Source organism: Passer montanus, unplaced genomic scaffold, assembly GCF_014805655.1.
Source record: "Passer montanus isolate IOZ18808 unplaced genomic scaffold, ASM1480565v1 scaffold4, whole genome shotgun sequence".
Classification (NCBI taxonomy): domain Eukaryota; kingdom Metazoa; phylum Chordata; class Aves; order Passeriformes; family Passeridae; genus Passer; species Passer montanus.
Genome location: NW_024368818.1, coordinates 7,929,489 through 7,944,210, shown reverse-complemented (window position 1 = coordinate 7,944,210; position 14,722 = coordinate 7,929,489). Strand labels below are relative to the sequence as shown.

The window sequence follows — 14,722 nt, the reverse complement described above, 5'->3', positions numbered from 1 at the left end:
CAAATCTTATTCTGCAGGTATAATTCTTAAGCCAAATAACTTCCTTAACTTCCTTACTAATGAAAATTAAGCAAATTTTTCATTTTTTCAAGGGCATCTATAGAAAAATTGTGTCTTTATTTCACCAAGAGGAAAATTCTGTGCACATGTACAATACAGCAAAGGAATAAAAACAGCCAAATGCAAAACCAAACAAAAATTAACAAAAACAAGAAAACAAGTCAGAAGGTAAGCAGCATTTTATCAGTAGTCTGATATAATTGGGTTCCTTGGAGGAACACGTGCCTGAGTAGTTGTCTGAGTAAGGGGAACAGCCTCTCCCATACCGTCAGCATTTTCAGATTCCACAGTGACCTGACTCACATGAAGTTTTGGGTCTGGCAAATCAGACTCAAAGTTTTATGTTTATAGGTCGTATAAAGTAATAATATTTCTCTATTATTTTATCTTCTTGCAAAAACTTATAATTTAATGAAATGTGTGAGTCAAGAGAAGTTGTTGTCCCTTTTTTATAAAAAATTAAACTTTGGTGGTTAAACTTTGGTGCTTAATTCCAGTAGATATTAGCCGTACGCAACACAAATTTCTCCCACATCACTGTCCTTAATCTCAACAAAGATAAAACTCAACACAGAGCTTGCTGTTGCATCATGGAAGATGAGCTGTCTAGCAAATATTACAGAGGGCTGCATGCATGCTGCATACATTTTGAGGAAGCACATTCAAAAAAGAAAAAAAGGCTGATTTTTCCTCTTAGTTTCATTTGAATAATCAAACTCTGAATTGGAGCACTTAAATGGAAGTCAAGGCACTTGGAGTGTGATGGAGGAAGCAGCAATCAGTTTGAAAAGATGTTGAATCTCTGATGAGCGTTGAATATGTCAGATTAAGTTATGTCCTAGAAAGGGAGGTTCCCTGAACAACTGCTAGTCACTTTAAATTATTCTGCATTTCAAACAGGAAATCATCCAATTAGACTAACAGCTGCAGAGATTGGAATAAGTCTTACATATTACAAAATTAAAGAAAATGCTGCTGAGTACTATGGAAAGGAGCTAAGGTAAGTAATTTTCCCTCTTTTATGTAATAAAACTTAATTTCAAGGACTTTTAGGATAAGGAAATTACTTCATATTTCTTACATGTGATTAAAACATGAAAAAAAAATACAATTAATTATGCTGGATAATTTTTTTTTTGCATGTATGTACTGTTTGTCCTGAAATATCTGCTGTTTCATTCAAGGTGGGTGGAGACTTTGTATTTTTTCTTGTCACAGGTCCATTCCAATACCATCACGATTATCTCCAAATGTTTTAAAGAAGATAAGCAAAAATATTATATTGCTTTACTCTTTGGCTAAGAATCATCTGCATTTGAAACTTTGGTCACAAAGACAGTCCCAGATTGCAAACTACAAACTAGGCAAAAAAGGAAAACATAGGTGAGGTCAGGAAAAACAGTAACACAGAAGATGGGAATGGAATTCTATATAGTGAAAAAACTCAACTTCAATAACAGACAGAATTCTGATACCAGGGAAAATAGCATGATGAAAGAAAATAATATTGAAAATACAGCATACTATTAAAACACCTTAAGCATTCTACTGTATCTGAGAAAAAAATATAAAACAAATATAATTTTACCTAGACACCTCCATGTAGTTTCAGGATCAGAAAATGTAAGCCAACCTGTATGTCAAAATTATCTTTAACTTTTAACAACTGGACTAATATTAGAAATCAGTCTAAGAAAGCAAAATGGATAAAGTCATGAAGTGTGAGCTACAAAGTATAATTTTTTTATTTTTCTCTGTGAAAATATGTGTTTTAAGGAAAAAAAAAAAAAAGAAAAATTCACATTGTAAAGCTTTTTATTTCCATAAAATTATTCTTTTTCCATGATCCTCTCAGATACTTACAGACACCCTACTGCAGCTTTGGCAGTGTACCTCCCATGTGTGTCCTTGCAGAGACATGACTCATTTCTGAAGAGGCTTTTCCTGCAGGAATCTCAGGTTAGATAAGGAAAAGGATTTTTTCAATCTGGCTGTGCACTGAATGTCAGGTCAACTTCCCATGCTACATACACAAATTCCTCCCACAGGATTTCCAGCAAAGTATTTTGCCTGGGGTCTCTGTCCCTTTGGTACATATGCAACGTCTTCTAACTTACCACAAGAGTTCACTGAAATCACAACTAAATCTCTAGCAGGCAGAAATAAAGCCTTTAAGTGCTGTAATTCCTCTCAGCCTATTTTAAAATGCTTCATTCCCCTGATGCCTGTTAAATGAGGCTCAAACCGTAATTAGGAAAAAGTCTAATAATTTTCCTTTATATGTAATTTCAGATTGCTTTCTTCTGAAGATCTTTAACTAATGTTAAAGCTTTGAAAGTCTTAATAGGATCAAAGACAAATTCGTCAGGAAGAATATTGAGGAAAGTGACTAATTTCTTATACCAGTATACATTCACCTCACATCAAGATTTCACCAGTTCTGGAAAAGTTAGATCGAATTGGCACTGAAAGAATTGGTTTTAGTTAAAATATGTAATTTCAGTAAGGACCTGGAATTAAAGAAAATCCAGGAGACACTCTCCTGCTGGCAGATAGCCAGAGGATTCAAAGATAAAGCTGCCCATAAGGAATGAATTTTCCTGTCTTGACAATGCAATCAAGGTAAAAAACAACTTTAAGACATAACTGTGTTCAAAAAGTATAACTGAACTTTAAAAATGGATTAAAGGGTATGTTTAAATTGTTGATGGAATCAAAGTTTTGAATGGTTTGAGCAGAAAGCCTGTTGATTTTAGGTTACACAGTACACAGAAGACGCTTGTTATTGGAAAATATAATTTTGAATTAAAATTATAGGTCTAATATTCACCAATGTAATAGAGCAATTGTCTAATTTATTTGGACCAAAGAGTAGCAGAGCACTGCATTGGAATGCATCAAATGGGCAAATGCATGGAAATCACTCTGACTGCTGATGGAATGCAAAAATACGTGGGAAAAAACCTCTATGACTTTATCACTACAAAACCATTTTGGCCAAGTGTTCCAGCCCAAAACATTGGAAAGTGTCACTGGGACACAGCTGCCAAAGCACAACTGGGCAGTACACACAAGTCCTTGCAGCTTGTGCAAGTGCAGTGCTTGGCCTTGACTGACTTTGATGAGTAAAACAGGCAGAGCCCAGAGCTGTCCGGCTGCCTGCAACACTGCTGCTCTCAAGCAGAAATTTAAAAAATTGGTTTTCAATCACACCCACAGAGTTGAATTTAGCCAGGAGATCTGTAATTACAAAAAACTGTAATTACCTACTATCTTGTTTTAGGCCTGTATTCAGCATATCCTGCCATGGGAAAATCTGGAGAAGGAGTCATGGCACACCACTTTTCAGCCCCTCTCAAAGTCTGTTTCCTGTGCTTCTTAATAAGCATCACTTAATTTTACTGTAACACATTTAATGTATGAAAACAAATTTAGTGTATGGTAAAATCATGATACAAGACCCATTAAGAATCATCTGGAATGTTTTTTTGTTTGGTTTTTTTTTAACTCAGTTACCTGAAAGAGTCTTTTCCCCGTGATCACTAGCTATTGATTTGAACCATAGCGATAGTTTTTATGCTCAGTGCGTCCTGGTGTGGGGGCATTTTGCTGTCTACTCAGATATTTTGAAACTGTTTCATGGATTCTTCCATATAAGCACCTCTTCTTAACCTGATTCTTTTAAGCAAATGGAAAGTAACTGCAGTCATCTAATCTAGCCTCACATACACCAGCAGCAAAGACGTCCAAAGATGAGCTCCCAACTCCTAGTCATTGAATTTGAAAATTGTAATGATTGTTGTGCTGCTTCAGAAACTGAGTATCTGGCTCTTAATAAGGTGTTAATGCCATAAATGTTACTTCCCACATAGTTTTGAGAAATAGGTATTCCAAAACATCTTCACTTCACTTTTATGTGAAAATAGTTTATCTGGCAGATGCACAACTGATAATGCATTAGAATTTTGTAATGCATTCTACATTGCACCTTAGGGTTATGGAACTTGACCAGCACAAAATTAATGTGCTGCTTACCAATTATCATTCACCACTAGTTAAACAGCATATTAAAAAAATTGATCTGTATGTCAAAATTATTTTTAGCTTTTAATAACTCATCAATTAGGTCATTAGTAGAAATCTAGGAAGGAAAAAGTAATCAGACTATAATTTAAAGATGTTGTCAGCGGTTGTTGAAAAAACAAAATCATTGTCAGTTAAAAAAGGGGGATTTTGCCATCCACAGATAGCATCAAAGAGGAGCATTTGGCTAGGAGGAAGTCAGACAGATGCAGATAACAAAAAAACTGATCAACTTAATGTGCACATATACATGTGTGTAGGTTTGAGTTTCAATGTGGCCAAATATTGGAATATCTCTCATAGCCACACACATAAGATTTTCATGGGAAATCAGTGATGCTTGAAAAGACTTAAAATACTGATGGATGATGTTCTGAAAGATCTGTGACCACTCTGGTGGCACAGCCTAAGCAGTTATGTTATCCCTGCATGTGTTAATTCTGCTGGTGGCCAAGGGAATGACATTTCTCAGAAGTTGGTGGAGGACGCAGAGAAGTGCAACAAGTTTTATTAAAGGGTTGGACAAACTCTTAGAAGGAAAAACTTGAGGTGCTCAGTGCAACAAGAACAATATGAATGAGTAATTAGATCACATTCTCCATGGGAGGAGACCCATAACAGTGGGCTTTCCATTCCAGCAGAAAATGGGAAGCTGAAACTGTAAAAGTTGAAGATTGAAAAAATTAGATTGGAGTACGAGAGGGAACAATATTATGAGAGGAAACAATTGAGTGTTTTGATTGGAATATATGCACAGATGTTCATTCTCTGCAAATAATTTTAAATAATACAGAAGACTTTAGACAGCTGTGTTTTTTAAGGAGCTAGTAAGTGTTAAGTAGTTCCCAATAATTATTCACATTTTTCTCTTTAGTTTCTATTTACCAGTTGACTAAGCCTATAATTATATGTATGCCTGTGAAACTAGCTCCTGGTATGCACCAGAGAATGTGTTATTGGTATTCACAGAAGCATAGTAAAATCATGAAGGCTCACAATAATCATCATTAATTTTAGGCTTGAATCAATTCTTAGTACCTTTAAAACCCCCCCAAAAAAGAGAGAACTACTCTAGTATTTGCTCACTTTCAATGTTATATTTAAAGAAAACCGTCAATAATAATTTAGAGAAATTATTTTGCTGTTAATATTAAAAAAGAAAACAACTCCAGTGTGTTTCCATTTGCAGCTCCAATGTATTTTTAATTTTAAGTCATAATTTCTAGACTTGCTTAACCATTTATCTCCTTCTCTCAGTTCTGCTTTGGCTTTCTTTGGCTGACATCAGACTACTCCATCTTCTCTTTTAATAGTTAGAAGGCTACTTTCAAGGCCAGAAAGACCATTTACATCCACCTTGTCCTGGATTCAGGAAAAAAGGTAACAATGCATTGACGTGCTGGTTCACCCTTATTAAATGGATTTAAACCTAGTGATTTTAACACTCCAAGGAAATCCTCCCAGCAGATTTCTGAAATATCAGCCAAATTTTCATGCACACAGCAGCATTTCTAGCCTTTATCAATGATTCTGAAGTCAATATACAGGAAAATAAGAATTTTTTTCTCTAAGATATTATTACTATAGATATTATTGTACTGACATTATAATTTTCTGCTGAATTAATGGTTATTATCTGCTCCGTTTTTCTGTACATTAACATATTGTTTTATAAAAACTAGATGAGAAAGTTAGTAAGATAGAACCAATATATTTTACATTGTTATCTCTTTACATGTATTTGTCTACTCTGTTAATTATTTTCCTCTGTTGTCAGCATTTTAGAGAAATGAAAACTTTTGCATGTACTATACATTTAACTGTATTACAATATTTCTTGGTGAGATAATATTTACACATACTTTTGCTTGAGATACATTCACTTGAACTTTATGCCATTATTAAAACTTTGTGTTGATTTCTTAAATAATTTAGGAAAAAAACAATTAATTTAATGTGAAGAGTTATTTTTTTATAATCAGTTCTCACATTCTTAACCAGAACTGACAAATCCTGAAATTAAATCTTAAAATGAAAAGCTGAAAAATGCTGTTTTAAAAAGATCAAGAACAAAATCTGGGCTTTTCAAAACAATCTTTATTAAAAAGTCATTTCAAGAAAAAGTGACATTTCAATGACCTCAACACTGCACTTTTTAGTGAACTAACTATTCATTTCATTATTCATCATTGTTTCCAGAGCCTATCCAGACAGATTGCTCATTCCTCTTGCATGGAAAAGAAATGACTTACTCATTTTTCCTGACTGATGTTGCAATACATCTTTCCCTAAAAAAGGTTGCAGGACTGACAGGAGCAAAAAAGGGAAAGATTAAGTGTCGTGAAGCTATACATTAATGCTTGGGATACATGAGAAGAAAAATTAATGTTTTCCTCTTCTGTGTGGGTCTTAAAGTGGTTAGTATTAAACAAGGTTGCTCATAACAGTAATAACTTTTTTTCCCCTGTTATAAATGATTTCTGTTTTGAAGAAGAACATTCAATGCACAGAACCTTGCTGTTTCACAGGACATGGTCTTACATAGAACATATTTTCACTGGGTCAACTCAGAGAAACCACTGAAAATAGGATACTATCCTACAAAATTGGTATTCCTTTTTTTACCCTTCAACTTAGTAGTCATTGGTGTTACTTTCCACAGTTAACAAAGATGTGAATTTAGTGGCTCTGTTTCTCAGAAAATATTGTGTTCCATGTATTTTCTATCCAGATATAGTCTGAAGACTTTAATGTCACTTGGTCATTAGGATAGCTGCAATCCTTAAAGAAGTTATTACTTTGTGGGTACCAAGAATACGATCAAGTAAAAGCACGCTAATCTGCTTGTGTCCCACAGACTAGTTTGAAGGATCTGTCTAGTGGTCCAACATACATGATAAAATGGTTGATTAGTAGAAGAGAGAAGGCAAGTTGTTCATAGCAAAAGGAACCATTTCACAGAGAAAAAGCATGATAAAAGACAAAAATAACTATGGAGACAAAAATAATTATTGTTATTTTTAGAGTCTCATACTCCCAATACTGTAATTAACATTAAAATTAACATTAAAATTAGCATTAAAATTAATATTAAAATTAAAATTGATGGGGAAAATTATGATCATACTCTCTATCAGAAATCTCAATGCAAAACATTTGCTGCAATACAGAATAATGTGGAAGAGACAGGGGTTGACCTTGGCTGGCTGCTGAGCGCATACCAAGCTTTTCCATCACTCCTTTTCCTCAACAGGACAGGGGGAGAAAATGCAATCAAAAGTTCATGGGGACAACATAAATATAGGCAGGTCACTCAGCAATTACAGACACAAACAAAACAGACTTGAATAAGGAAAGTTAGTTAAACATTGCCAGTAAATTAGAGTAAGATAATGAGAAAAATAGAACAAGTTTTAAAACCCCTTTCCTCCACACTCCCATCTTCCCAAGCTCAACTTCCTTTATTGCTGACTGTACTACCTCTTACCATAAGCTGTGCAAGGACATAGGGGATAGGACTCATAGCCAGTTCATGAGACTTTGCTGCTGCTTCCACCTCACCCTCTTCCTCTGCTCCAGCAGGGGATCCTTCCCACATGAGACAGTCCTCCATGAATTTCTCTGGTGTGATTCCTTCCCACAGGCTGCAGTTCTTCATAAACTGCTTCATCATGGGGACTTTCATGCAGTGCAGTCCCTCAGGAAAATCTTCTCCAGCACGGGTCCCCCACCATGGGATCCCAGAACCTGCCAGAAAACCTGCTCCAGAATGCACTCCTCTCTGCTTGGGTCCACCTGTCCTGCTCCAGCCTGCTTCAGCCTGAGCTTCCCACAGGGTCATAGCTTTCTGCAGGGTACATCCACCTGCTTCAGTGTGGAGTCCTCCAGAGATTGCAGGTGGATCTCTGCTCCCTCATGGGCTGCAGGGGCACAGCTGCCTCTCCATGGTCTGCACCCCATGCTGCAGGAAAGTCTCTGCTCCAGTGCCTGGAGCACCTACTCCCCCTCCTTCTTCAGTGACACTGGTGCCTGCAGGGTTGTTTCTCTCACACATTCTCACTGCTCTCTCCCACCTGCTGTTGTGCAGTATTTTTTTCCTTTCATAAATCTATTACCCCAGTGTTGCTCCCACCATCGCGGATGGGCTCAGCCTTGGCCAGTGAAGGATCTGTCTTGGAGCCAGCTGGCAGTGGCTCAGTTGGACACAGGAGCAGCTTCTCACAGAGGGTACCTCTATAGAGCTGATCCCCTGATACCAGAACCTTTTGTCCACACAAGCCCAATACTACTATGCAGACAGTTACAGTTATATTTAAATAGTACATTTAAATATTCTAATTTACAACTGAATCATGTATTATTTGTCCACAGCCTAGGATGTAGTATGTAATACTAGGTTGTCTAAAGTATTTCTCAAATGTTATTGCAGGTGAGGTTCAAAATTTCATCTACAGGGCAAAAAGACATTCATTTCATATCTCACAATAAGATGTTAGTGGAAGATGTAATTCCCATAGGTCTGGGGCTGTGAGAAGGGTTAATACAGGAGCAAATCAAGCATGTGGGAAGAATCACAAGTAGTGTGAGTCAATGCCTGTGTGACACTGTCTGATCATCTGGACCACACAGTTCATCAGGAGTTTTGAGGGCACATGGATGTATAAAAAAAGCTTTAAACTATCTAGGTCTTTATTAGCTACTCTGAGGCCTTCATTTCATTACCAATAAACAAGGCATTTGCCTTCCAAAAATGCACTTCAACTGATCAAATACATATTCTGATTATGAATGAGTTGCATGCAGATATGTTTGAAGATAGATCTACAAGCATGCAGATATAATAGCTTAGTGGCACTTGGGCAATACTAAATATAATTTATTATTTGCATAATTACAGCATCCATGATTGTAGTATTTCATTGCTGAAGAGAACTTTGGGGATTTTCTTAATAAGACATATTAATTTTCTTTTGGCACTGAAATGCTGGGTATTCAAATAGCATGTTGTCAGTACTGTAGATGCCATGCAGTTAATGCTGCGGGGGAAAAAAAACACATTTTGGTTGATGAAAACAAACTTTAGCTGTCATTTTCTCCTTTGAAATGGAGGGAGACATGCAATTTAAAAAGTCATCAAACTCTACCTGACAGAATCATATGATTGAAAAATCTTTGTTTACTCATTCTCCAAGTCTTCTAAAAAAATAATGCTGAAGCTGAAACATTCAACTAATTTAAAATTAACAAGATTTTTCACGGTTCTGCTCTTGGTTTTTGTATTCCTTTGTTCTTTCTTCTTTAGCTCATGTTTTGCATAATAATATTATATCAACGTACTGAAAGTAAACAATACAACTAGTACTATTAGCATTCAAGGTTTCTTCAGTCTGGATCCCTTTGTACTCAGTTGAATTTTCTTCAAAGGATTTAAAAGCTTCAAGGAAAAGATGTTCCTTGCCTTTCACAGAGATGGGATATATTATTACAGAGATTAAGATCCAGAGGGAAGGCTTTAGCTCAGCAAATGGGATGAGCATAAAATGTAGGACCTTAAGTCCAGGGTAGTAATTATTAAAATACCTCTACTTTGGATGCAGCTTTGTGACAATGATGTCTGCACTCTGTCCAGCTTCTTGCTCAGGAGCTTATCGTGCCTCCTCACTGTGTTCTTCTGGTTAGCATCAATTACAGTGGAAACATAGGATAGAAATATTCAAAATATTCAAAAAACCACTACTGAGAGGAACTGAGAGCATGAACAAGAAGCTGTATCTGCCCTCTCACAGACCAGCAGTACATCTAGTGGGCCACTTCCTCCCAATTCCTGTTTTACACTTTCTGATGATGTGCTCCTCTGTCCACAGCAGCACAGCTACCCCAGGGTGAATGATGCCATCCCATATGGTGCTCCCCAGCCTGGTGCCACGATACTGTGTTGTGCTAGGAATTAAACTTAAAATCAAAACATTCCTGTAGTGGTGTGGGGGTTTTTTATTAGTATGCTGACTGTTTGATTTGTAATTTTGTAGTTTACTTGTGCTGTCCTTTTTGTCCCTGCCCTTTCCCCAGAACTTTCATTAAATGTCAATATCTCCCCGAACCTGCCTTCACCCTAGAAACTTCCCTGCCAGTTTTGTACTTTTCCAAACCCTCTTAGTTCACTGAAGCTGTTCTCCTCCCTTGAAATTTTTTATTGGTTTATGCATTGTATTCCCCACCTTGGTTTTCACTCCTAGTTCTCCTGATTAGTTAAAGATTGTATCCTCCCTTGAGACCTGCCTCCATTTATGTTATTGTCTGCCCTCAGTTCAGGGTCCTGGGACCCTGGGGACAGGGAGTTTTGTCATCGAGTAAAGTTACTCCAGTTCCACCCCAGACCCGTGGTGCTGCCGGTTTGTTTCTGTGCCGAACCTCCACTGGTAGTGGGGTTTTGCGGGCTCGGGAGCAGGGCTGTCTCACCCCTGTCTGTCACCATCTAGCCAGGATTTGCGATGCATTCCTGTGTTGCTTTTCCTGTCAGAATTAAGATTATGTATTGATATTTCCACCATTAGAAAAGCCTTAAAAACATGGGATCATGGCCCAAATGGAGACGTCTGAACTTCACCTTATAGGAAGATTCTTGACAATCAGTCTCTCCACTGGTTTTGCCTTGGGAAGCATATTCAATTTGAAGAAATATGGACTTGTATACCTTTACTCATTGTCGCAAATGTATTATACTAGGAAGCCACTAGATTTTGCTAGATATTTTCCAAAAAACATGGGTTGCTCTGTAAAAATTTAACTCAAAATATGATGTTTATTTATTAAAAAAAGGTGATTAAACTTCCCCCAAAGGCTATAAATCTATTCTTATAGTGGACATTGTGAGAATGGACATTAACAAGGGATTCAAAAAAAGCATTTTTGCTAGTAAGACCAGTCTCAATATTTTTTCTCCTCCCATACTAATTTTCTGCTCTTTATTTATATTTTCCTTTTGAATTTTATTAGCACTTTTAAATTTTTTTTTCTTGATCTTTGAATAATAATTTTCTATGTTTTGGTATATACACAGAGGAACATTATTTTGTTAACATTATTTCTATAATAGTTTGCATATTAATAGTTTACATAATAAACATATAAATAAAGAGATGCAAAAATCAAAAGATGCTTCATCTTGTTGGTCCTGGAAAGATGAAATTTTTAGAAGTTTGTATTTAGATTATTAGATAATGTTTCTATAAATTAAATGTTCTAGAGTGGATGATTTAATAATATTCACTTTTCTTAGCTTACACATACAAAATAATTTGAATCTGTGAGAGATTGCTTTGTACTAAATGTTTTTTTTTTTTAAATTTCTTACTAATTTTAGTTGTTATTATTTTGTTTAATTTAGTTAACAAGCTTTTCCTGTTTTTCTGGTGTAAGCCAGATCCAAACCAATCAATCAACTTTCACAAAGAGTACAGTGATGAAGTTTGATAGCGGGTGTGTGGACAGAAGACACTGGATTTATCAAGATGTGTGAATCAATACCTGTATTTGATATGAAGTTCCTGTCTGACAAATTGTTGGAGAAAAAAAACCACAAAATCCTGAATCCATTTAAAATATTTTTAAATATATTAAAATAATAACTATTTATCTTATCTATCTATTATCAATGTCTTTGATTATGTTTCTTAACCAATCTTTCATCTTATTAATGACAGTCAATCTCAAAGTTTAATAATTTGCTTAGTTTTATCATTTTTTTTAGATATTTTAAAATAGCATTGTTATCAGATCTTGTTCTGAAAAAGTGATCCATAGCTAAGTGCTACTGGCCTGCTAAATAATATCATTGCTGCTCTTCTATAAGAATTTAAATTTATTATATGTCTTGCTTTAATAGACAGCAAGAGGAAGAATGAGAGGAAGAAAATTATAAATTGTCTGACACTTGCATGCTATTTAAATGCATATGTAACCCAATACATCAATCTTGAACATTTTGGCTATTACTATTATGGAAAATGCTAGAAAATCTGAAGGGGGAAGGAAGAGTAGAAAAGCTTACACAGGCCAGATAAGTGTGTGTTTCAGGATGGCAGCAATTTGCCCTGACTGTACTGTATATTGATACGAAGCAAGAATAAAGAATGGTTTTCTCGTTCATTTGTATTTTTAAACCCCAAAACACTTGAAAAGCTGTTGGCAAAAATTCGTAAGACTTTAACAAGAGCCAGAATTGCCATCAGAGGCATGAGAAGACGACAGGTTAATGCCCTTCTACATGTACATTACCGTGTGCTTGAGTGAAGTTTTGTAGAGCTTTCTCGTCTTAGTCTTAAGTTCAAATAATTTAGTTAGATGAACTTATGCCTGCTCACATTATGTAGCTGACTGACTCATAACTGCTGCTTATATTAGCTGATAGCAAAATGGGGAAATCATGGCCTAATTTCAATTAAAAGATAGAGAATGTTCTTTGAGAAAATGCATTTTAGTCTCTCTTAAAAATGCATTATGCCTTCTGTCTCATTTATAGCTGAATGGTCATTTGATTACCAGACAGCTTTAGCACTGTATCACTGAAATGTAAATAAGGAATTAAAGTCTGTGAGACTGGTGTTTCTTAGAGGGAATTTTTGATTTTACTCCTTAATAACAACTTTATAACTTTATTTCTTAAATCTAGATATTTCACCTTATAAAGACTGGTACTGGTTGAAGGCACTAGAAAGCAGTAATTCAAATGCCACATGTTATTTCAAATCACCAAGACCTTTAGTTGCCAATTCTTCATAGAATGTGCAACTGTAATACTGCACAAAGCAGAGATCAAACTCCACTCTTTATTGAATTCAATGCTGAGAAGCCAGCTGATCTCAGCAGCAGGAGGTTAGGTATCATCTTTTCCCAGACAACTGGAGGAAACTGCATATCTGGAAAGTCAATCTCACACTCTCAAATTTAAGAATTTTCTAATTACGTTATCAATATACAGTACAGTATATACTAGCATGTATACAATTACTTCTTTAAGCTAGTATGGCACTATTTGATTTCTGCTTCTGACCTCAAGATTTACTGCTTTGATGTAGCTGAAAACTGCACTTACTGCAGTGCTGTGAAAACTGAAAAGCATGTCTTTTCACATTGTACTGTCTCATTTCAGGTTTGTCTCATAGGTTGAACTGATGCACCTCTGCAAACAGGAGAATATCAGTGCTCTTACCGAAAGCAAACTTTTGTTCTGAGGGGTAAAAGGGAGGTACTGTAGGTATTCATAAGGAAATATCTAATTTTGCTATAGTTTTATTTAGTTGTACCTAATGGAGCAAAATTTTACTGTCTAGGATTCGAGAAAATGAGACCATCTATGTCAATTGCATTAATCAAAGGTATTAATCATAACAACTAAACACAATCAAAATTCTTTGTTCTCAAACAAACTTGATTTCCAAGAAACTGAAGATTAAAATACCTGCAATTAACAGAAGATTCTCATCAAAACCTGTTTCTATTAGTCTAGGATGTAAACTTTGAGCCACAAAATTATTTGCAGTTCACCTGATTAGAGTCTGAATGTTATTGGTTATTCACATACATTGTAAACTACTATGTCCCTTCTTTAATCAAATCTCATAACTGTGGCTCATCTACCTTCTTTTCTAAAAAAATTCTTCTAATTTTGTAGGCACATGTTTGCATTTCATCTGTCTTACTGTGTTTTAAATGATATCTTTCACTTCGTATCTTAGGCAACTGTGGAGTCAGTCCTGAGGGATATGGGTCAGGTGAAGAATAAAGGACCCTGAATTTTAGGAAAGCAGAACTCCAGCTCTTTGCAAAGGTGGTCAAGAGGACCCCCTGGGAAACTGCCCTCAGGGACAAGGGCACAGAATAGAGTGGGAGATCTTTAAGGACATCTTCTAGACTGGCTAAGAGCTTGTGATCTCCAGATCTCCTGATTGCTACTAAATCAGGAAAGGAAGATAAGACTGGCACTAAGAGCCAATTTGAGCACCCTTCTAGTCAAACCTAAGGGAGACAAAGAAATACACAGGCAGAGGAAATGGGGACAAGTGTCATAGGAAGAGTATAGGGACACAGCAGTTGTGTAGGAATGGGATCAGGAAGGTCAAGGTGGGACTGGAACTGGCCTTGGCAAGGGACTCAAGGAATAATATGATGGCTTTTATACATATGTCAGGCAAGATTTGCCTCATGGAGCCATGTTGGGTTGAATTTCCTGCCTATCCTCCACGTGCCTTAGCACATCTTGTAGGAGAAACTGTTCCATGATGTTTCCATGAACAAGGCAGATAGTTCACAGGGTCCTCCTTCCTATTCTTTGGGAAAATGGGTGCAGTGTGTCCTATTTTCCAGTCACTGTTGGTTTCACTTGACTGCTGTGGCTTTTTGCTCATTCATCAATGGCATAGTGAAAGTGCACACTGCAAATTTGCAGATGACACCAAGCTGAGTAATGTGGTTTACATGGCCAAAGGATGGGATGCCATTGAGAGGGAGTTGCATAAGTTCGAAAGGTGGTCTCATGAGGATCTCATGGTGTTCAACAAGGCCAAGTGCAAGGTCTTGC

At 36.3% G+C, this 14,722-nt stretch overlaps 1 long non-coding RNA gene across 1 annotated transcript; it reads left to right on the top strand.

Moving 5' to 3' along the window:
* The first annotated feature begins 988 nt into the window (after nt 1-988).
* On the top strand, nt 989-13,377 carry LOC120506574. Its single transcript, XR_005628542.1, has 3 exons — nt 989-1,060; nt 5,457-5,523; nt 13,295-13,377. It is a non-coding gene; the product is annotated as an uncharacterized LOC120506574 (long non-coding RNA).
* Nucleotides 13,378-14,722: the final 1,345 nt, after the last annotated feature.